Source organism: Mastigoproctus giganteus, chromosome 13 (genome assembly GCF_048544385.1).
Source record: "Mastigoproctus giganteus isolate SK-2022 chromosome 13, ASM4854438v1, whole genome shotgun sequence".
Classification (NCBI taxonomy): domain Eukaryota; kingdom Metazoa; phylum Arthropoda; class Arachnida; order Uropygi; family Thelyphonidae; genus Mastigoproctus; species Mastigoproctus giganteus.
Window position 1 is genome coordinate 71,704,322 of NC_143587.1, and position 24,281 is coordinate 71,728,602.

The 24,281-nt window shown below is 33.3% G+C and overlaps 1 long non-coding RNA gene across 1 annotated transcript; it reads left to right on the forward strand.

Moving 5' to 3' along the window:
- The first annotated feature begins 808 nt into the window (after nt 1–808).
- Nucleotides 809–11,617, forward strand: LOC150076158 (uncharacterized). Its single transcript, XR_016547842.1, has 5 exons — nt 809–894; nt 2,892–2,918; nt 5,928–5,984; nt 9,940–9,996; nt 11,535–11,617. It is a non-coding gene; the product is annotated as an uncharacterized LOC150076158 (long non-coding RNA).
- Nucleotides 11,618–24,281: the final 12,664 nt, after the last annotated feature.

Consider the following 24,281-nt stretch of genomic DNA (forward strand, 5'->3'; position numbering starts at 1 on the left):
CTTGCCTGGTCACTGGTGGGCAAAAGTAAACGCAGAGTTGGGTTCATTTACCCCTCTTAAATCGAAGTGAAAAAATGTAAATATGGACATGTGCTTATTTGCAAACATTACAATATCTGCTATTTACTTGATTTAAATAGAGTGGTTGGCCGTTTGTCATCACTACAATTCGACTGTGAAATACACCACAGTACAGTACTCAATTGTTTTCAAATCTGGTACATGTGGAGGTCAAGCGATGACGCTAAAGTCTACTGAATGCTCATTCACCCTGTACCATCAAACCATGAAATATGATATAATGGCTCCACCTCAAAATGAACCCCGAGTGAGTATTTATTGAGGTGGAGATCGATTGGCAAGGTGGACGCTAGCCAATCACAGGCGAAAGTTGCAAGTGATGTCCGACTAAATGTGAGAGCCTGCTTGTGGAACGGGGGAGGGGTTTCCAGGAAGAGCTGCAAAAGATTGATCAAAGGCGACAAACCTGCAAATGATCGATATCTGAACCTAATTGCTAGATGATATAATAAGAAGACAGTACAACTCTCTTCTGAATATGCACTCGCTTCAATTTTAAAGTCTTCAAAAATGGAGTTTGGATGAAAAGCCAAAATCTTTTAAGTTTCACATATGCAAGCAAATAATTCAGTATCTTAAAAGTGCTGAAAGGAACATTTCTTAAGATAATAAACAGAACTTCAACGGAGTTGAAGTTCTGTTTATTATCTTAAAGTCATAATTAAGATTCCGTTACTCTATATTCTTTTTTGTTTCTATTATCTTAAGGTATCTGACAATAGGGAGGAATGTCGCAGACAAACCGGAATCAGCATGAACAACCTCAATGAATTTCTGAACCGGTATTGCAACGATGAGAATTTTCGTAATAACGTAAGTAGTTCTGTCAATTTAGATGCCTAAAATCTAGAGGTGCCACTTCTCCGGGTTTTAACGAAGTCTTTAACATGACATATCACGATTTTTAAAAGCGTATGTCTATATTAAATCAAATGTGCTAGTTGTAGAATTATAATTTTTATTGCAAAACTACATTAGGTAAGTATGTGCATACAAATTTGAATAAACATAAAACAAGTCAGGCAACTAATTAATAAGGTTTCTGGTAACTGGTTTTCTTAAAAAATTATATTTCTAATTGTATGCTCTATGATCGACCATTTTCTTGCCCCTATTTTAAATTATGGCATTATTAATAAAGTGTCCTCAACTGGAAATTAGAAATCTACAAATAGTTATCACAAAATTCCTTTTATTAATTTTTTCCTTATAGATAATATTTGACAAATTAATTTGTTAAGAACTAATCTAAAATACCATCTAGGGTCATAGATTTTGAATAGGTACTCCACTGAAAACAAATCTGTGAGATCTGTTTTTAGATTTTAATCTTTTTAGTTTGCTTGTCTGTTTAGCGGTTTAAAATAAAGTTTTATGAACTTTATTTTATAAATTTCATAAAAGGAGGTTGCTCATAACTCATTGGCCACTTAGTGTATAACATAGTTTATATTGAAGCCCAGCAAAAATTACAGAGGAGTTGAAAAGATATTTATCAATGATATTTACAACTGAAAGAAAGATGGAGTCTCTGAGGAATATTATGGGATTAATTTACTGTAAAATAAGTAATATAATGATTCAGAAATGTGTTTGCTGGAAAAGTTACTGAGGTTAAAGGAGGGCAAGGCCCTTACCGTAAAATGTTATACAATATATTCATTACAATTGGAAAAAAAAAAAAAAAGTATGCATGTGAGTGTTTGTGTGTCAAACCCAATGGTTTGATAGATCTACATTGATACTGGACGGATGGCAATGGGAGTGTTAATAAGAATGTAAATAGACTCCAAGAAGAACCACTGGAATGGGTGTGCTAATATCTCTTCAATCCACAAAAATGGTGAGAAAGAGAAGTTAGATAACTATAGGCCAATGAGTTTGACTTCTGTGGTAGGGAAAATCACGGAGTCTGTGGTTAAAGATGCCTCTCAGGATCATATCGATAAAAATTGTATCATCAGTAGATGCTGACCAATTTCATCAATTACTGTGGTGAAATCATTAAACAGTTAGATGCAAGAAAGAATTTTACGTTATATACCTAGACTTTTGATATCCATCCATCTAAAAAGCTTTTGATATCCATCCATCTAAAAAGCTTTGGATATCCATCCATCTAAAAAGCTTTTGATATCCATCCATCTAAAAAGCTTTTGATATCCATCCATCGTGAGAGGCAGCAAATATAAAGTGAAATAAATTGCGATTACTGGTAACATTATACCAGGCTACCCCGAAGACTGACTATTTATTTCATAAATAGTCAGTCTTCGGGGTAGACCAGTGTAACAAGTAGGGTCCCTCAGGGATCCGTGTTGGATCTGTCCTTTTCTAATTTTCATACAGAATATTGGCAAAGTGTATTCAAAGGAAGCAGTCAAAGTTCGCAGATGAATTGAAGGATGAGTTGCAAGCTGGAGGAAGTTTTAACTACAACATACCACTTCCATTTGTTTTCAGACTCATCGAACATGACCATAACAGCACCAGTCCGGGAATTTTATTTCCACACCTCGTATATATTTCCTTTCAAATTAACAGACGACCCATATTTGCCACAGGCTTTACCCCCTAATAATCAATGAAATCGAGATTTTACTACATCTTCAAAGATTTGCATTTATTCATTATTCCTTTCCTTCATGTATAAATATAGTGCAAGCACATCAGAAATAAATATAGCGCAAGCGCATCTTTCCTTCATTTAAGATCTTAAAATCTTACATGAAAAAAAAAAAAAAGATATATTATATTATATAAAATAGTAACATATAAAATGTGATTTAATTATATACATTTTTTTACAGTATGAAAACTGCGTCAGAAATAGAATGGTAAGTTGTTTTATGATTTTATTTGAATTACATGTATGTATATCATTAATGAATATTACATACACCCCTTCACACGTACGTATATTGTCCCACGTTACGAATTTACAGTAGTATTCATCTAGGTGATGCACTTTAATTATACCTATAGTATTTTATTTATTTATTATTATTATTTTATATTTGAGGACGTTTAGTTAAGTGAAATTAGTGTAATAACATGCTACTGACCAAAATATTTAGTTTAGGAATGATGTGAAGCAGACACAAAAACAACGGACTGGGCATTTGAGCGAAAAATGGTTGTGTGGTCCGATAATCCTGATGCCAGTTACTCCATACTAAGGTCACGATAGTATTTGGTAATAGCAGCACAAGTCAATGAACCCATTGTGCCAGGTGTCAACCCACCAGCGTGCTATATTCACTGTGATGAAATCTTCAGTGATGGCGTGGGAGTATCATGCAGACGTTAATTATACTGATAAGAGTGGATCAACGTCTGAATGCCACAGCAATCTGTCTTCATGCTAAGCAGTTTATCCACCTCGTAACAGTTACTTCCAGCAGGATGATGTGCCTTTTCACAGTGCACGGATCGTTGTGGAGTGGATCCTGGATAATGAGAGTGACCATACTTCTTTTGCCTGCTCAGTCATCTGATGAATGAGTTGAAATGAGCTGTTCATAGCAGGGATCTGCTGCTGTCGAGCCAAGCATCTGGGGGATCCAATCGAGTCTTCAGGGACTACCTCCCTTTTGAACGTCTTCGGCACTCTTAGAGTAACATGCTCCAACGACGACTTACAACTGATCTGACGGCTAAAAGAGGTGCTATTCTCTATTAAGTCAATATCCTTAGTAAACTGACTGCTCGGTGTATATATTATTGAAAAAAGACTAATATACACAAGGTTTTAATCTTTTAATCTTTGTGCTTGCCTGGTTGAATGTAGGCCCCGATTATTTATTCTTTAATTTTAATTTCAAGTATTTAGTAGTTTGATTTTTAAATTTTGCTTGTATGAAAGTGAAAGCTGACACCTCTTCTTTGTTACAATATGCAATAATTCTTTTAAAGTGGTACAATAGTGTTTAGTTTTATAAATCTTAATCTACATTACTAATTACATTCTTCATTCTGCCGAATTACGTATATGACTACATTTATAATATCGGTTATGAATACAAAATGAACTTAATTGTTAATAAAGAAATTTTAAATAAATAAATGGAATCGTCGTTGATGGACACAATAAGGTGCCGAGAGCGTGTATTTTTGTGTTTTGTGTTTTTGTAATAAATACATAAATAAATGAAAAAATACTTACTTTTATTTATTTTTTTAGGGTTATGGTGGAAGTTCTATAATCCAATAGGCAATCACCACTGCTCAAAATTACGCAGTTTTCTCTCACAACTGTGCACCCAATATCTCACTGCAATCTTATAAATTTATTAGTTAATAGGTAACATAACCCAATTAACTTAATGATTAATACAGCATTCGGCTTCTACTATTGCGTTCAGCCGCCTATTATAGCACCAGTTTCCAAGTTGGACTTGGACTCTTTGGAATCTACTGAGTTTATCCGATATGATGTTGTATTATGATGATGTATATGACTATCACTTAACTAGCAGTACTGATACAGTCCAAAATTAGAGTGGCGTTGAAATATGATCAGGTCCAGACCTTAACTACTATTGTGATACTGATTTATAGCCAAGTGTAATTACTGACAAAGTTATTGAAAATTACACAATAAACAAGCCAGAAAATATTGGCGAGATGAGCAAATTAAAGTGTGAGTACCAAGACAACAAATGAAATTATTTTCGAAATTTGCAAGAACAGCATTTGTATTGCTTAAACCGAATGGTGAAAAATAAAACTCGAATAACTTATTTATAGCGTCACAAACAAATGCGTATATTGTAGTGGAGTACAGACATAAGCCTTGCGTGAAAATTGATTACAGGTTTTTGTTAATGGAAAAATATACAAAAAAATTTTAAATGAAATCTCTAAAGACAAAGTTATGAAACTTTGCATGTAACTAATTTCTGAGTCAACAAATGGGTGATGGATAAAGGTATTGGCCTGAAGTATTGAAACGCATACACTAAAATTATTGTCCATGTTAGGAATAATTTTCAGAGGCCATGAAGAAAGTTTGAATTTAAACTAAAAAGGTAATTACTGAAGTTGCCTTATGTACCTTAGAAAATTTGATGATTTTTTAAAATTCATTTGGAATACTATAATAATTGTAGCCAAGGAATTAAAATTTATTTAACACAACTGCCTTAATGAGTTCTTAAAACTAACAGGAGATCAGCTCTAGAATAAATTTATAAAAAAAATTAAACGTACGATTTATTTTTGATAATCACTGACTCAACACGGCATATAAGTCATACTGAACAGCTTGCTTTTATTATACATAATACATTAGGAAAAATAACTGAATAAAATAGATTCGGTTATTTTTTCTAATGTATTATTAGGAAAAATATCACAATCTTATCTAAAAAAGTTAAATAAGGTGTGATAAATACTTTGCAAGTATTAAATCTAGAAATCAAAAACTTATGATAATTATTTGAATATCATAAGTTCAAGGATGAACTAGACAAACCCTTAGAAGGGATGGACAGGTGATAGGAGATACCTTAGAAAAGTATCCCCCCCCTTTTTCTTTCTTTCTTTCATTATTTGCCATTACTAATACTATACTGCCTCAATCAGTGAACCAGTATTTGAACGCTGCAAAACGTTCAATGAATTTTGAATCTAACCAGAAGTTTAGGCTTTTTATTATTTTTTGTTGTTTAATTAATATTTTTATTCATTATTTTATGATTTATAATTTTTCTATATATACAGAAACATCAATTCTCAATTCAAAGTCAATTTTGCTTATCTGGATAGCGAGTTTGCCGCTCTGTTACTCATTATCTCCATTATTCTTTCTTTTTATGCGTCTTTTTTTTCTTTTTTTTTTTCAGATAAATCAAGGTAGTACTCTAAGATGTGGAGGTGTTGTTTCACGAAGTATCTTAAATGTAAGTTATTAAATACTACTTTTTCATTAATAATATAATTAGACGAATGCTATTTCGAATTAACAAACAAATATTTGTTCGTTTAAATGTTAGAAAATAGTTCCACTATATCAGAATATTGATTATGAAAAATATAAACTTTAAATGAAAACTGAAAATGAACCTAGTCATGGAGCACGCAATCCTGTTTACTAACGTTGAATTCTACAGTTCATGAAACAGATACTTTTCATTGCGACCAAGAAACGCAGACATACCAGAGCTTCCAGTGTAAATTTTATTTCTGCACATCCTTCTTCACAAGGGTGTACCATCACGAACTTAGAACTTGGTACAAAGCAATTTATTTTTATATAACTTTCTCAGTTTCCTTTTTTCCTTTTGGGGTGGTCTGTTTTCAGCTCAAGGCCCTGGTGCAGCTGCACTACTGCATCATAGGATAACACACCACTGCTTCCTCAACTGGGATATGGGTTGCATAACAACGGTTTCCATGTATAAAATTAAACTCTCGGACAGTATCGGTTTCCAACACTTCCCAATAGTCACAAAACAGAATACATTGCGGAACTGGCAGAAATATTCTATTGCAGCTTTGCAGTTAGGTAATCTTTTGAATATTATTGACTGGTAAACAAAAAATGATAGCTAATTTCATTAACTACAGTTTTTTTTTTTTTTTTTATGAAAACCCCAAACACGAAAGGTATCAAAACCTATAGTACTTAGTACCGTGCATGGGTTGAAAGAGAAGTATGTGGGGAGGGGGGGATGCCGGAAACTTTGCTCTAGAGACTAAACATGGGTTTTTCCACTTCAAGCCTCCAATAAGCAAAGCGGTGGTATTTCACCGGTTAATGAAAGTCATCTACCACCTGATTGTTAACAGTAAAACGACAAAGAAAACCTATGCGCAAACCATGTAAGACGCCATCATGGCCAAGAGTAAAGTAGCGGATTCAATTTCAACTGCTGGGCAAAAGGAGATATGATCCCCGATTGCAATACATAATGCAATGTGATGCTTCTTGTTATTTAATAAGGATATCAAGGAGCCACAATAACATGTTTAACCTCCTGGATAGATTATGGAGGCAGTTGGAGGATAATACATCTCTCAGGAGCATCCCTGAGATATTCTATGGTTTTTAGGTCTGAAGATAGTGCTAGTTACATCATAGGGATAATGGTATTCATCTCCAATTAGAACTCAAACAGTGTAGCACGATGTGATTGGCCCTTGTCGTATTATAAGACGAACATTTCCCTTTCCAGACTTTGAGAAGTCTCAGATAATGCATTTGAAATGTCATCACTGGATTTAAAATGAATAAATGGATTTCAAATGTTATCACAATGAGGATACCTTAAGATTCAGGGAAACTGCTAGTTTGGTTTGTTATTAGGAGCATTAGCAACTAAGGCCATATTGCTCCGGGGATATGCGGTGGTCATTCCCTGACCTTTCCCCATCCTCCGTATTTGGTGGGCACGGGCTCGAACCCCGGTCTAATCAAGAGGCGTGTGCTACGCACTGTTGCACCTGCCCACCTGGCTACGGAGGCGCCCTGCTAGTTTGGAGGACCAAGGTAATATAAATACCTGTTTTATCTGATAATATTTGTCAAAGTAACGCTTGCACATACCTCGAGAGTTCTTGTTTGTTACCTCAATAGATCATATTAGCAAGATGTTCTGAGGGCAGAAACTTTTAAAATGGGCGAGAAACCAATGACAGGGAAGCAACCTTAAATAACTTAAAGGGGGTGTGTCAGGGTAGTTAAAAACTATACAAGAACACTAAGTGTTGATTGTTTATAGTAATATCAGACGTGTCGTCAATAAAATGAGTGGATTCGAACTGCTGGTTAAGACAAGTAACGCTGACATAATAGGGCTTACGGAAACGTGGTGCGACCGGAAATAGGCAATAATGGGTTTCAGTATAGTATTTACAATGTATTTAGGAAGCATAGCACAGATATAAGGGGTGGTGGGCTCATGCTTTTTATCAAAAGCAGCCTGAGCGCGCAAAAAGCTTTCCCGGATTCAGACGTTTCGCAGGAGAGTATAGCATCTGCATGGTGTGAGATAGTTGGAAGATAAGGTATGATGAAAGTGGAAGTATTCTACAGGCTTGTGTAGGTGATTGTGAAAATTATGATGAGAGCCCCTACATGCAAATTGAACGAGAAAATGAGCACGCATGCCGTATTATGGGTGATTTTAACATGACTCTAATTGATTAGAGCAAATGGGAAGGAAACTCGACATGGGGGACGAACTTTTTAAATCAACAAGATGACTGTTATTTGTATCAACATGTCAGGGAAAGTACTAGGGAAAAGAATATTTTAGACCTAATCATCACCCATGAACCAGATGACATAATAGGGATGGCAGTACAGCCTGCAGAGTCGCCCCAAAATTTGTGGAGTCCTATGGTCTGTGCAAAACTTGTGCAAAACTTATGCAAAACTTTCGTAATAGTGATTTTTTTTTTTTTTTTAATTTTTCAAATTTCACAGTTACTAAGACAAAATTAAATAATTTTATATTATACTGATAATAAAAAAATTTAAATACGAATAATATTTAATACATTAATCAACAATATTGTTTTGAGCGCGGGGCCCTGTTCGACAGAACCGGTTGAAACTGCTTGTGGCCGGCACTGAGTACAGGATCCAATAGCAGGAAGTGATCAAGGAGTTCTACGGTGGACGATGAAGAGAGAGGTAGCAGTAGTTAAAGGCAAAGGAATTGGTTATAATTTCAGGAAAGTAAATTACGACTGCTTAATGTGCTGCATTCACTCTAGTTAACCTGCTCTGGATTACCAGTCCTATCTAATTACCTAATGCAGTTCAGGAAAGATAAAAAAACTTTTAGAGGACTTACTTTCCTTTTCTCAGCAGGGTTTCTCCGTTACGCGAAATCAAGTGATCCCTCTACTAAGCAATCCCCCCGTTTTCGTGTTTGCTTTAATTGCTCCCACCTGCCGTGCTTAAGTAGTAGTAGTAGCTACTACAGTAGCTACTATTACTACTTACAGTAGTAGTAGTAGTAGCTACTTACAGTGTCTACAGTAGCTACTACAGTAGCTACAGTAGACACCCTGTAATCGGTCACATCACAAAAGTGACGATTAGTTTTAACTCTGAAAACTCATTTACTCTTCTAGCTCTTATATTTATCTATCTTTGAATGCGTTTCTTGATTCTACTTTACCACTGCAGAGAGATCGGCTACCTTCCCCTTTGACTATATACCGCGATCCATTATCATCACTTTTGGTGAGTTCCTTTAACAACGCACCTTGCTAATATGCTACCTAATGGCAACATGGTTAAGTGGTTGTGCGCTTCCTAAATCACATGTCTTTTTCGTTTCTTGAAGTGCACTTAATGCCTATTTAATCTTATAACGAAAGTTCTTCAAGAAACCTTAAGTGTTCACTCCGTTGTTTACTATTTAGGAACTTACCGGCCCTCACTCTCTCTAAATCCTTCAAAGCTTCCTGAAAATATGATTCTTTCCTGCCACCACACACTTAGTTACCATTACTTCTTGTACTGTTCTAACATTTTGAATGCCTGTTCTTTCCACCTGTATTATTAAACACAATAGTTGTAAGGTTTATACTTTACATAGCACAGTTGCTATGATCACCACCCTCCCCACACCAGATGAAAATGACTTGAGATCGAATCCCGTCAAAGATGCCAGGAATTTTTATGGGTCCTTTTCATAACGTGGCTGAGTTAATCGGTCTCAAGTGAAGTTAGAATAGTTTATCTCCCGAAACGTAGGATTTTTCGTCCAGTAAACAGCAGATCGACCACAGAGTACACGTAATTTATAGATATATTATATATGCAATATGGCCTATATAATAAGTTTCTGATTTGCCTAAATGAATATATTCATTTGAAATTCTCTTTCGTTTATTCAGGAATGTGCTAGAGTGACATCAAGTAATTGATGCTGAGTTTAATCCTACCTGCTGCAGGTAAATATATGTTCATCATTTTAAAATTAGTTTCCAATTTTGGTTTATATTCCGTTGATGCCTGACAGGCAGTGCCGGATTAAAGCACGGCCTAGCAAGGCTGGTCCGGAACGCTATTCTTTAAGGGGCGCAAAATTTTACAAATCATGAAAAAAAATTTATATATATATATATATATATATATGCTTAGTAAAGGGAGCGCCGAAAAATCTTTTTGCCCGAGTAGCGAAAATACCTTGGTTCGGCTCTGCTGACAGGCAGGCTTTTTCCAATGAATGTAAAAAACAATAGCAATGATTAATATTGCTTTTTACAATATTGTTACAATAAAACTAACAGCAATTATTCAATATATGTTTTCTAATTAACAACAAAACAAGTTTCTTTGTCCGCATTAGTATATATTTTTTAATATATAGAAAAAAGCATCTACAAGAATTAATAAAGCGGAAGTAAATGTAATCATATTTCTTATGAAAAATAACAGTTCTGTTGAGCATCTCACAGTTGTTTTTTTTTTTTTTATAGTTAAAAATGCAAGCTTTTTTGAGTTAACATATAGTCTCTAATCAATATTAGGAACCACCCAGTTCGTTTAAAGCTGCCCATTTTAATTTTCCACTACATTAGATAAATTTACAAATCATATTTAATTAATCGAACTAAATCTTACATTTCTTAACGAAAAGTTTTTAATAATTTTAATACAATATCTAAATAATGCATAATCACTGCAAATCATTAACAAAATATGTTAGTTAATCTTTAAAATATGATTCCAGCATCCACGGATGGTTGCAGAGGCGTGGAGTGATGGATAAGCCTAGTTCCTCCCACCCCGTTGCTCTGATAGGTTGTTAATTACCTCTAGTTTGCGTCAGAATCGACAAAGTCGCCAGAAATGGAAAGTACGCGCCGGCCAACCTGACCTTTGTTTTTAGTACACTTTCAATTTCGGTACCTTGCTGCTGGATTACTAAACGAGATATTAAAGATTAATACAAAAAAAAAAAAAAAATGGATTAGTTTGGTTAGAGTGAATTCCCGTGGCTGGACTAATATCGGAAAACGATTTTCCGATTTTAATCTAGGCGCGAAGGGGATGCTGTATACTAAAGATTAACCCTAGAAATGGAACATACTAACCTAAAAGCATATTCCAATACAAAAAAAAAAAAAAAAGCAGTAAATTACGCAGAGGACTAGACCTTCAAATCACTGCAAAGAAGCAACGGGTAGGAAGAGCTAAGATATCCAACATTGCTTTTCTCAACTATCGATTGGAACTGGGATCATATTCTAAATTTAACCAATATGCTTTATTTTAGCTCCTGACATGTAATCACAGAGTTTTGTGTAACAGTCATAGTAATTTTCTCTCTCTTAGTACAATAAATGAGTATTTATTTTTTAAAGTGATCAGGTATTTATCAATCCCAGATTGATCTAATTAAAGCACTATGTCTATAATTTAAGTTTTGATGCATTTTTTTTGTTTTCATGAACACAGGTATTAATGTATTCATTCTTATTTTCAGGAAAACAACATTTTTGTGCTAGTGCTAATTTGCTTTCAAGTTTATCAAAAATCCTTCATTATAATAAAAATTCTTAATAAAGCTGTTTTAAATACTATGTGAATTTTTGTATTTCTTGAGCACAAATACTAAATACTCTAAAATTTAGGAATATAGCTTATAAAGTAAATATATGTTGTATGGCAAAAAAGCATTTGGATACAGAGAGGTTGTTGCAAAACAGCCTTATTACTTGAAAACATGGACTATCCTGATCGTCTTCTTGGGCATAGTTTCTACCACCTTTTGACAGATGTCACATTCAGCTCCTTTCTTCCTGCAAAGCAGGAAGAAGGGAGCTTCTTTGACTGTCAAAATTCTTCTACATCAGTCAAAATTATTTTCTGCATCCAGTTCATTTGTTGGTGCATCATGTTACTCAACTGGATTTGCAAGACAAGACAGCCCCTTAACAAATCCATGCTGTTTGCCATATAACACTACATTCCTGCCTAAATGATCCTACTTTACTTCTTTAATTAGCAACTCCATTTTTACTGGAACACAAGTCAAGCTTTCAGGTAATTACTAACTTCACCCCTTGTGAATTGGGAAGACATTTGCACATCAATGAGACCTCCCCTGAATCCAATGATGCTTTCATAATTATGGCTATGGATTTGATGCTTTTTTAAAATATAATCTGATAGATCACATCAACCTCAGGTACCTTATTCACTTTTGGCTTCAACGATTTCTCTTCTACTTTCTTCTCTGTTATCACAAAATCATTTGCTCAAGTAGCCTATGGTACATATAAGCTAGTCAATAATCAAGTCACAAAGCAGGTTAGACAAGCGAAGGCAGATTAGGAGAAATCTTGGGAAAAAAATGCAAAAAAAAAAACAAAAAAAAAACCCAGCAATGACTTTTTTACTTATATAAACTCTAGAAGGAAGGGGATGAATCAGGTTGGTCCACTTGATGTTCGACTATTGATGATCCTGCTCAGATAGCTGACAAACTGAACGACTATAAGCTTATTAAACTCTAACATGGAGCTTAATGATTTTGTAATAACTGAGAGAAAAGTGGAGGAGAAATTGTTGAAGTTAAATTGCTAGTCTCTCAGCATGTTTAAAGATGAAAATTACGGATTAATGCGGAAGGGTCAGAAAGGTTCGGTTAGAGAGAGGATATAAGAAAGGCACACGGGACGGGTGGGATCTATCCAGTTATATTAAAGGAGCTGGTAAAGGAAATAAGCAAACCCTTAGCCATAATTGTGAGGGCGTCCTTGGCATAATTATGAGGGCGTCCTTACAGACTGGAAATCTGCAAATGTATCCCCAAATCACAAAGCGGGATCAAAGAGTGACACAAGTAATTACAGACCTGTTGGTTTAACTTCCGTTCCGAGAAAAATAATGGCGTCACTGGTTAAATCATTGCAGGATCAACTAAACAAGACTGCAATAACAATTCTGACACAGTATGGGTTTGTTAAGGGGAAATTGTGTCTGACCAATTTGATTGGATACTATGATGTGGTTACAAGGGAACTGGATGCCAAAAATAATTTCGATATTATAATACAGTAGAGCGTCGATAATTTGAACTAACTCGGGGTAGTTCGGACTTCCGATTTGATCGGATTTTCGAACTTATCAAAAATACAGTTCTGGAGACTACAAAGAAGTTTAGTTAAGCTTAGAAATAAAAACAGTAAGTTGTACTTACGTATTTTTATTCATAGGTAACAAAACAAATGGAACTTTCAGCCACAATAACACATATGTATAGGCCTTTAACGAAAATAATTATTTATTTTTTGCTGCACCATTTTCGAACTTCGTTTCTTTGTTTCTAGATCTATCTCTTTTCAGCAAGAGTACTTGAGTTAGACAGTATTCAGCTTTTTGCTCGCACCTAGCACATTTGGTAGAATCACCTTCCTCCCCACCCTGGGTTTAAAAGATCTGTGTTCGAGTCTCGTCAATGATGGAAGGATTTTTTATGGGCCTTTTTCACGTGGCTGAATTAGACGGCCTCAAGCATCGCTTTACTCCCAGAAACTCGGGTTTTTCGTCCAGCAAACAAAAAATCGACCACAGAACACTAATTTACGCAGTATACACGGAGCAATATGGCTTTAGTTGGTCATGCTCCCAGAACCCAACTACAACAACATCTTCGAGGGATGGGTCATTAGCTGTTCTCATAGTTTTTATTTTTTGCACCATCTGAATTAAGTTTTGATGCGAACTTAAAATTTTTTTCCCTTGTTTTTAATTTCTGTTATGGTTGAGTTTCCCACCTCGTAAAATCTTGCTAATGAAGACCCGCTTTCTCCCTTTGAAAGTCTGTTTAAAATCTCAATCTTCGATTTAATTGTTAAAAATTTCTGTTTCCTTTTAAAAGAAGACCACAACTTCAGTAAGGTAAAATGAAACTCTGTAAATGTTCAGAATCTCTTCATTCCTGTATCTAAACTTCTTAAACATTTTACTCCGCATATCACCTATGCGTATCGTGTCAGTTGCAATTTCTGAGCCGTGTTATTTTCGACTGACGCTTATCGTTTTTGATATTACTGTTTTTGATATTACAACCCAAAAAAAGTCAGCGAACAGAAATATCAGATTGCAGCGTTACATTTAGTTAGTACTGTATGTATATTAATTAAGCTGTTACATAAGCGCAAATTTATTTTTATTTTGCTAACCCGTGGATTCTTTCGATTTTCTCGTATCATATAATTTTGTTAATTGGTATGGTAAAATAAAAATATAAATTTGTGCTTTATATCATTTTTATAGCCTGTGGATAATATACCTCCGAATTTCACTTAATAAAATTGCCGTTTAACAGAATCAAAATTCAATTCGCAAACGTCATCACAATAACCAGTGCTTACTCCAATTATTTAATAGCACCAGCAAAGAAAATAATAATTGACGTTCGGATTTTCGACGCTCTACAGTGCAAATTGGAGCAGTATGGCGATAAAGACAAGCTGCTACCATGGATAAAGGGGTCGTTGAGTGAGAGAAGACAGAGAGTGGTAATTAATGGACACTGCTCTTCGTGGAGTTCCCCAAGGTTCGGTGTTGGGCCCATTGTTGTTTTGTATATTTATCAATGATATTGATGAAGGTATATCAGGTTTAATGACGAAATTTGCAGATGATACAAAGGTTTAGAGGGTTACAAAGTTTTACATGAATTATAGCAATGATGGTATGTTACTGCAACAAGATCTAGAAAAGTTGGGAAGCTAAGAAGTGACAACTAAAGTTTAACATTGACAATACTATTACAAATTACTGCATATGGGTAGAAATAACTCCCCAGAGAAACATACGAACTGTATAGTACTACACTATGGTAGAGAATGAAAAACACGTGGGAGTATTTGTGCAGTTAGATATGAAGTTTTCTGAACAGTGCAGACAGGCTGCCACAACAGGTCATGGAGTCTTGTCAATGATATACAGGACTTTTGCTAGTAGGGAGAAGGAAGTGATTATTCCTCTGTATAAGGCAATGGCCAGGATTTTAGGAAGGATGTAGAGTTGCTAGAACGAGTACAGAGAAAGGCAACAAGATTGGTGAGGGAAACGAAAGGGTGCTCTTACCAAGAAAGGCTTAAATTCTGCAAATTGTAGTGCCTGTAGACTAGGCATCCACAAGGTGATCTGATTGAAGTGTATAAGGCATTGAATTTGTTGAGCAGACTCAACAAATTCAATGGATGGGATTCTTCAACTTGCTCAGATTACAAACCTGAGGGGGCACAAATTCAAATTGAAGTACAGTTGTAGAACAGATGTTTGGAAATTTCTCTTTATCCAGCAAGTGGTTGATTGTTGAAACAAACTTCCATCTGTCATTGCCGAAGTTGACAGCTTAAATAAATTAAAGGAAGAACTGACAAACTTTTAGATCAAATAGTGTGTGAAATGGGATTTTTTTTTTTTTTTGGCTGATGCTGTATAAGTTTGCTTTCTTGCATCTTATGCCTCTAGTAATGCTAAGTACTAAAAATTGTTGTTATTTGGTTTTTAGGAGCATTAGCAACTATGGCCATATTGCTCCGGGGATATGTGGTGGTCATTCCCTGACCTTTCCGCATCCTCCGTATTTGGTGGGCACGGGCTCGAACCCTGGTCTAATCAAGAAGCATGTGCTACGCACTGCCGCTCCTGCCCACCTGGCTACGGAGGCGCCAGTACCAAAAGTACACAGAGTTATAACTCAGTGTACTTCTTGTCTGTGGACCAGAAATACTCCCATTCCTGGCTTCCATGTTTAATGATATAACCTGTCTCGTGGACTTAAAGTTGCATTAATAGAGATAATTGTCTGATTTGCTTGTCTCTACTCCCCCAAATGTACTCAATGTGAAAAATAAAAAAAGTTAGCAATTATCTCTAGATCCAAGATGGAGCTATGGTCATGAGTCCACCCACAAAGTAAAATACTGATTAACTTCATGCCTATCCCATATTTAGAGATCAGCATGTGATATACTGAACTTCTAAAATACCAGTGTGTACTGAATTTGATAAATAACCTAATTTAGCTTTCTGGTAGCAAGATTATAATTACTTTTTTTGTTTCAATAAAGACTCCATTATAGATTACATACATGCATCATTTTAGTTATTTTAAAAAAAAATAATAGACTATATTATTATTATTATTAATAATAGCCATATGGTGCAAGGAAGCCTGAGGCTTATGCTGCACCAGGAAAAAAAAAAAGTTCCCGAGTTACCATGAGAGAGAGAGTCAAAAGTAGAAAGGAATCACCAAGAAAGAGAAGAATGATATCCAGCCCTGGGTGTGCCAAGCTGTGATGTGAGCCGCCCAACTTGGAATTATAGCACTCCTACGAGTACTATAAAGGCAGTTCTCGCTTTACGAGTTTTTTCCCCCCAAGAATCGAGTATCAACAAAATCGAAAATATGAACGTTAATTGCAAAAAATGAATGTTAAACATTCATGAATACCACATTCCAAACTACGCGCGTAGCTATACAATAGTGTACCCCCACTTTACAATATTAATCAGTTACAAAGACACCATTGTATCGTTAAAATATCGTAATGTGAACCCAATAACAGTTTTTTGGCAATTCGTTTCAAGATCTCGGAATTTGACATTTTCGCTGTATAACTAAGCTATGTCTCTCTCTAAAATGTAATTTTAAGGCACGAGCGTGACCTTAAGGCCATATAAAAGTTCGTGAGCGTGGTTTGTAAATTGTATTAGTTACCAATTCAAATCATTAAAATGCACTACACTTTCATAGTTATGATATGTTCCGTTATAAGAATCAAATTTAAATGCTTTTGTGATATTTTTCTAAAGCACATTTCTGGAGGTCATGACCATAAAACAATATGCACTTTCCAGTTTATTGGGCTTTTCTGTTACTGCAAGAAATTATAAACAGGTAGTAAACTCGATGTTATTGCATTTGCGAAAATACCGATAGCTTTGGAATTGTGATTTTTTGCGTTATTTTGGTGAAATGTGTTTCCCCTTTACTGAAATCTTCAATCGTATAAAAAAACAAATAAATTTTCAGAATATTCTCTTCATTCCTTTTTTTTTTTTTGTTTCGTAAACTTGTTACTCCGCGCAAACCGTGTTAGTTGCAATTTGTGCATTCTGTTAATGAATGCTTATAGATCTATCGAAATTTATAAAGAAAATAGATCTTAGAAACAAACGCCTCTTGAATGACTCCTTGTGCAACAAACCAACGAATGGTGAGCCAATAATAAGAGGTCAACGAGTGTGTATTTAGTCGATGAAGAATAAACATTCGTTAAAATTTGTAAGTCATAAATAATTTCTTTATTATTATAATTTGCTTGATAAATAAATCATTGTTTAAACAAACTAATTAGCCAACTGATTTCATTGTTGAGAACGTAATCCCTATTTTTAACCTTGTCTATGGGAAATAAATTCCCGCCTTATGAGCGCGCGTTAGAAACGAATTAACTTGTAAAGGCCAGAACTACCTGTATATTTAGTACACCCAAGAACTCAAATTCTTCAAAATCTCCTGGAAACAATACTCTAAAAATTCTCATTCTTGAACTGCACTTACTATTGCTGGTAATTCAACATTTGCATGATCCAGTCCCATAATACAAGCAGATGTGTGCAGGGAACTCATCAGCAGTAAATTCATTACATCAATTAACACAATGTTCATGCACTCTTGCTGAATTGCTTAAAATCATGTTATTTCATGATGAATACTTAACATAAAATGCAATAGCTCTGTTTGCGTAGAATAAACTGTCAGCAGTTTTAAACATTACATATCAAAGTTATAATATTGTACATATGCAGACAGTTGCATGATTATTTTTCATACAAACTGACACAACTGATAGTGCCAGTGCATTTTCTGTTTAGCCTATTTTAGTTATCAGTTGTTTTAGTTTTCAGAGTAGATGTGTGTGTACTTCAGTGAAAGTTTCAATGCTATGCTGGATGACTCCAAGGAGAAAATGGAAGACTATCAGCTGCAGATAAAATTAGTCATTAAGGCTGTAGAAAAGAGTGACAAGCCTTTAAGTTAAACACCTTTTTTTTGTCTGTCATTACAGCATTCCCACTTCACTTATTCTCTTACGTGGTTTTGACTTCAAAAATGCAAAATTATCTTACAAAACCTCAGTAAAATTTCCTAAACTGTTATAAGTTCATTGGTCTTCTGCAATGTCAAAGCCCAACAGGCACAAATAATTTTCTAAAGAGAGCGAACCATCTATGATGGTTCTCATTTCAGCTATTCAGTGACAGTGAAAATGTTAAAACGTGTGTAACTAGTTCTTACTGATAGAAGAAATAACCACTGGAACGAGAGCAGAATTGGGGACATATATCTTCAAATTTTAGGCAATAATCTTGAAATGAAGGCCTTTATACAAACTGTATTATCACTGAGGCAATTTCTGACAGAAAAATGGATCTGTCGGATGGAACATTTTCCCAAACCAAACTCCCAAAATTTGGTTCCATGGGAATTTTTAAATTCCAAATACCAAAACTTCACTGAAAGCAACATATGTTTGGTTTCTGGAAGGAGTAAACAGGACTGTATGTTCAGATTTACTTAAGTCTGCATGTTAGGGCACAAAAATTAATATAAGCAATTGGAAACATTTCTTGACAGAAATATTTCCAATCATAACATAGGAGAATGTTTTGTATAGAGCTGCATAAGGAATTACTTTGAAGAAAATAAAAGCAAATAATCATTAATTTTAACTTACAAGTTATTCCTATAACCAAAAAAATTTTGGTTAAAATATGGAACATTCACCTTCCATAGAGTTACACATTTTCTAATTAGGAAAAGAATAAAAACAAAAATGTTCATAACCAAATCACACGTCAAATTAAGGATACCAAATGACTAGATTGACTAAGTGATTTTATGTATATAATGTTTTATATACAGCAAATATTTTCTGATTATAACTGGAAATAAAAAAATGTGATTTTGCAAATATCCAATCTTGTGTGTTTATACTGCTTTTATAACATGCATGCTTTTTTGTAACATAACAGTGAAGAAGAAAACTAATGTCCAAACAATGCTCAACATATTTATTGTCATTGTACAAAACAATCCTTTGAATTTTCAACTGCATCAAGTATAAACTTGGCAGTAACACCTGTTGAACACCACTATTATTAAAGTAAACCCATTAAGTACATTAAATGTTTAACAAATTAACATATTATAGTATAAAAACTCAACATTTCATCCAATAAATTTACCAGAATAAATTTTTCTTGTAAAGAAAACATTTAATGAATATCGAAAGATAAAATTCCAAATACAACAATTTCATAAATAAAATGGCAGTATTTCCAACTATATTACAATCACTTCAACTACCATTAGTTATACTCTTAGAGAATATCAATTTTTATATAAACTACTACTATGTATCAAATTTATAAACCTAATTATTATAATAAAATTTTGTTTAATAACTAGCTTATGGGAATAATCAAGTATAATGAACTTCTACACATGCCAACATGAAATATCCCCCCCCCCCCATTTTTTATCTAATGAGTAACCATCTTTGCTGGACTTCCACTACTAAACAAGGCACTTCAGAGTAATTTGATTTTAGGCAATTGAAAGCTATAAGCTACACTCAGTGGTCAGGTGGTCAAAGAATTAGTGTAAGTCTATATACAAAATCAGCTCTAACTGTAGAGGAAGCAATGCCCTGAGAATTGGATTTGTTTTTTAAATAAAACATGACATTTGTACCAATTAATTAGGGTAATAACTATAGCATGACTAACCAAAAATAACAGCATACTACTCTTCTAACAAAATCAATGCTAAAATACACATAGAACACACTAAAATACCTAGGTACAGAGGACACTGATGGAGGACTTGTGGTCATAAACCATTTCCCACATAAAAACGAAGACATCTGATCCTGATGTCAATAAGTACTTTTAAATGAAAGACAACTTTCATTTGAGACTGAAGTTCCCTCTAGGGAGGGTGATTACTTAGAGAAACGATGAAGTGCTCATAAGTGCCATTGCCATCACAGATTCAGTCTTTGGCCTAAACTAGTTACTGCCAAAAACAAAAGTGTGGTAAATCTATGCTGTGATTTGTGATTTTGAGACTGTTTTATTTGACAATTTAAAGCCTCACACCTTTTGTCATTTACATGATTTATGATATGGATTTCTGAATTGTTGTTTAATGTTCCTTGTGAAAAAAATGGTTGTTTAATGTTCCTTGTGAAAAAAAAAAAAAATAAATAAATAAATACCTTCCAGCCACTCCAACTGAAAAGCTGGAGTGGCTGGAAGGTATCAAATTATTTTCTATAAAAGGAAAATAAATTTCTTATTTTAAATTGTTACAATACAACTTTCTTGAAAAACAGTAATTATAACAAGTTTCTTCCATCTGAAATTAATCAAAAATTAGATGTATAGGTACATATAAGTTACTAAACAGTGGGGAAGTGAGAAAAAAAAAAAAGTCTCAGTAAAAATCAATTAGGCTAAAAAGATTTTTTAAAACTTAATATTATATGGCCAAGGAGAAAAAATTGTTAAATACAAGAACATATCTGTGTTATAAATTCCTGTATGTCATGAAAATAGTATTACTTAGAGAAATTCCCTTCAAAAATATGGTATTTTATTTTTTTTATGATATTATATACTATAAAAAAATTCATTCAGCAAGATATAATGCACTGACATACTATAAATTTCTAAGGTTTAAATATGAAAAATTGCCTCCTACAACCACTAAGTTACACAGTTAAATTAATAAGTAATAATTACTACTTTTCTGAATATTATTATTTTTAGAAGCACTTGTACTTTAGAAGTGATTCTAAAGTTCAAATTATGTTACAAAAATCAATCCATGCAACCAATTTTTTTAAAAAAGACTTCTATAATGAATACAACATTCTATTTTTAGAGACCATATTGCTGACCAAGGGGGGAGGAGAGAATCAAAATATTTATAATGCCCATGCTTCTAAACACAGGAAAAACTGCTATGTATTTTTGCTTATTAATGAACAGTTATCAGTTATTGTGCATAAAATGAATGCACAAAAAAGTTCTTTAATGCAGTATACTTTAAAATGATTTATTGAATTACCTGTTAAAGAGAGAATTCAAGCATTCCATTGGTGAAAACTTCCAATTAATACAAAGGAGAGCAATTATACATATATCACATTTCAAAAGTTCTATTTAAATAAATTTTGGTGAATGATTTAATTTATTTACCTATATCAAATTTCTAAAGGGCTAAAGAATATTCAGTTCAAATGGGTGTGAATAAACAAATTACAAATAGTAGTTGTTGTTATTTGTTTTTTTAGGAGCATTAAGCAACTAAGGCCATATTGCTCCAGGGATATGCGGTGGTCATTCCCTGATCTTTCCGCATCCTCCGTATTTGGTGGTCACGGGCTCAAACCCCGGTCTAATCAAGAAGCGTGTGCTATGCACTGCTGCTCCTGCCCACCTGGCTACGGAGGTGCCTACACACAAATAGTAGTGGCAGTAGTTTTCGCCCATGGTAAAACTATTCATATAGCAAAATTCCTAGGCAAGAAGAGTTTGAAAGTTGCTGGTCAGTAATCATAAACAACTAAATAAATTATATTCATAATCATTAATAAGGCGAGTTAAAATAAAAACTGACTCTCAATACCATCTCAAGAAAATATCTATTTTTGAATATTTTTATTGAGAAATATCTCATCAATGAAATCATCCTAAAAAATTAAAAATTTAATTTGAGCATTCTTAAGTACCAATTATCAGAGGCCAGTAACTATTATGAAATATGGATCAGAGTAATGCAGAGGTCTAATATCATTCAGAAAGAAACAGTCTACATTACCCTAACTTTACTTAAAATATTTTTATGATTTCAGTTTAATATATATCTATAATTGTGATATAATCATGGTTGTAATTTACCTACTAATAACATGGTATGTATATTTCATAACACAATACAAAATCACAATGAAAATAAGAGGATTTTCATTATCCTTTCTTGCGTGTGTTTTTGGGTGGCAGAATTAAAACTTGATAAATAAATGGTTAATCAGCCATTTATTTTAAATATGAGATGCATCTTTTAAATAAATGACAGATTAACCTTCCAATGGATTAATCATTTCTTTAAAAGTGATTCAATATGAGGAAACTCATGATGGAGTTCATTCTGTTGTAGGCCTAAAAAAATTTTAATTTACTTAGTAGTTTTAATCCTAATGCTCAAAAACACAAGAAAGGATAATGATTTTCCTTTTCATAATTAGGAAAATTATGAAAATAAAAGGTCAAAACATTTCTTATTTTTGAATTGCAAGCAACAAAAAGTCTAAATAATTTTGAATTACAACACAAGTTTAAAAAAAATAAAAATAAAATAAATAATAATGTTTATTGTTTGGCCAAAGAATAATTTAACTGATACAGTAATATACAACAAATCAAATATATAAATTAACCATATATTTAAAATATAACATCCAACAAACTCATATGATACCCCTGACACAATACTATTTACATACTGTTATAAACAAAGATATGCTTATTTGTTGAAGACTTTGTGGCAATTCATACATTACATAATATTTTACTGAAATAATTAATAATTACAGGAACATCAAAGAAAAAAAAAAATTTTTATACAAGGTAGCAGTTTAAAAAGGCCATAAAGAAAACTAACCATAACAATTAACCATAGTTTCTTTGGGTACCAGATTACTTAAATCTAAGTAACAGTTAAATACTTTATGTAAAAAGAAATCTTTATGAAATAATAAAATTTCATATAAAAATATTTATCTACTGTATATTACTGTTTCATTCCTTAAAATAGTATCTGAAAAGGCAAAATATGTAAAAGGCACTTCTCAAAAACTGGACAAGTTTCTAAAGATTATATTATCTCAACTCTTAAAGTATTTTAGAACCAAGATTATATTGCTAATAATTTATCAAAAAGTAATTTTTATACTAAAAAGTAAGATTAAAGATTAAAATCCTGAATGAAGTATATATACAGTTATCCAATATACAAAAGCAGCGCATTAACTACTTGTGTTAAACTTTACTAGTAACAAATTAAAAGCTAGTAATATTTAAACAATTAAATGTTAATGGCCAAAAAAAAAAATTTTTCACATTTCAATTTTTTTAAAAATCTCACTTGTTTCTACTATAGCTATTTATAAAAGTTTCATTAGTTATTCCAGTTTCAGTAACTAATTGAAGATAATGTCATCGTCATATCACACTGCTTAATTCAGAAACATCTGGCAAATATCCCAGATCTGCTCTCACTCATAAGTACACTAAACAGCTGCATTATTATGGTTTATATTCTATAATAAAATCAATTTGATTCCCATTATTCAAACAACATAATGCAGTTGTTGATAATATCAGTTCAACAGAGAACATTCTGCATACATCACCTGATTTTCATGAATTGCATTTTTCTTTACATGAATCAGTAAATACAAGTCAAGCTCATTGTACAAAAACTAAAAAGAAAAAAAACATGAATGTTTCTAAACACATGATACTATATATTTAACATAGGAATTTAAATACAGGCCATATGAGCACATAATCCATGCACATACTCTCAGACTCAACTGTCTACAAAATAAATTTATCCTACATATATCAAAACACAGTGTATATGTGCACATCTATACCAGTTATGATTGAATAGCATGTTAATAGGTTAATATCAAAATTCACTAAAAACAAAGAGCAAATATTTAAATTTAGAAAACCATACAGATAACTATATATAATTTGGAGATGGCAGATTCTAGGTTAGTGAATTAGGTATGGTAAAGAGGCATGCTCTAGTTCTCACCACCTCCGATTACTTCTGAGTAGTTTACTGCTATTGGCACTTATTGTATTACCTTTGCTCCATTAATTTAATACATGGATTTACCTATAGGTGCATATGGCATAAGCATTTCTGTTCAGAACTCAATTATATACAATAAACATTCCACAATATAGTTTGTCGTCACATACCATATTATGTGACTATATTTTTTTGGACCAAACATTGTTAAGGACTATAAGATGCAAAATGATTATTAAGTGAAAAATTAAGGAAAAATATATTTTAACTGAAAATAATTCACATGAAGAATTTTTCTGAACT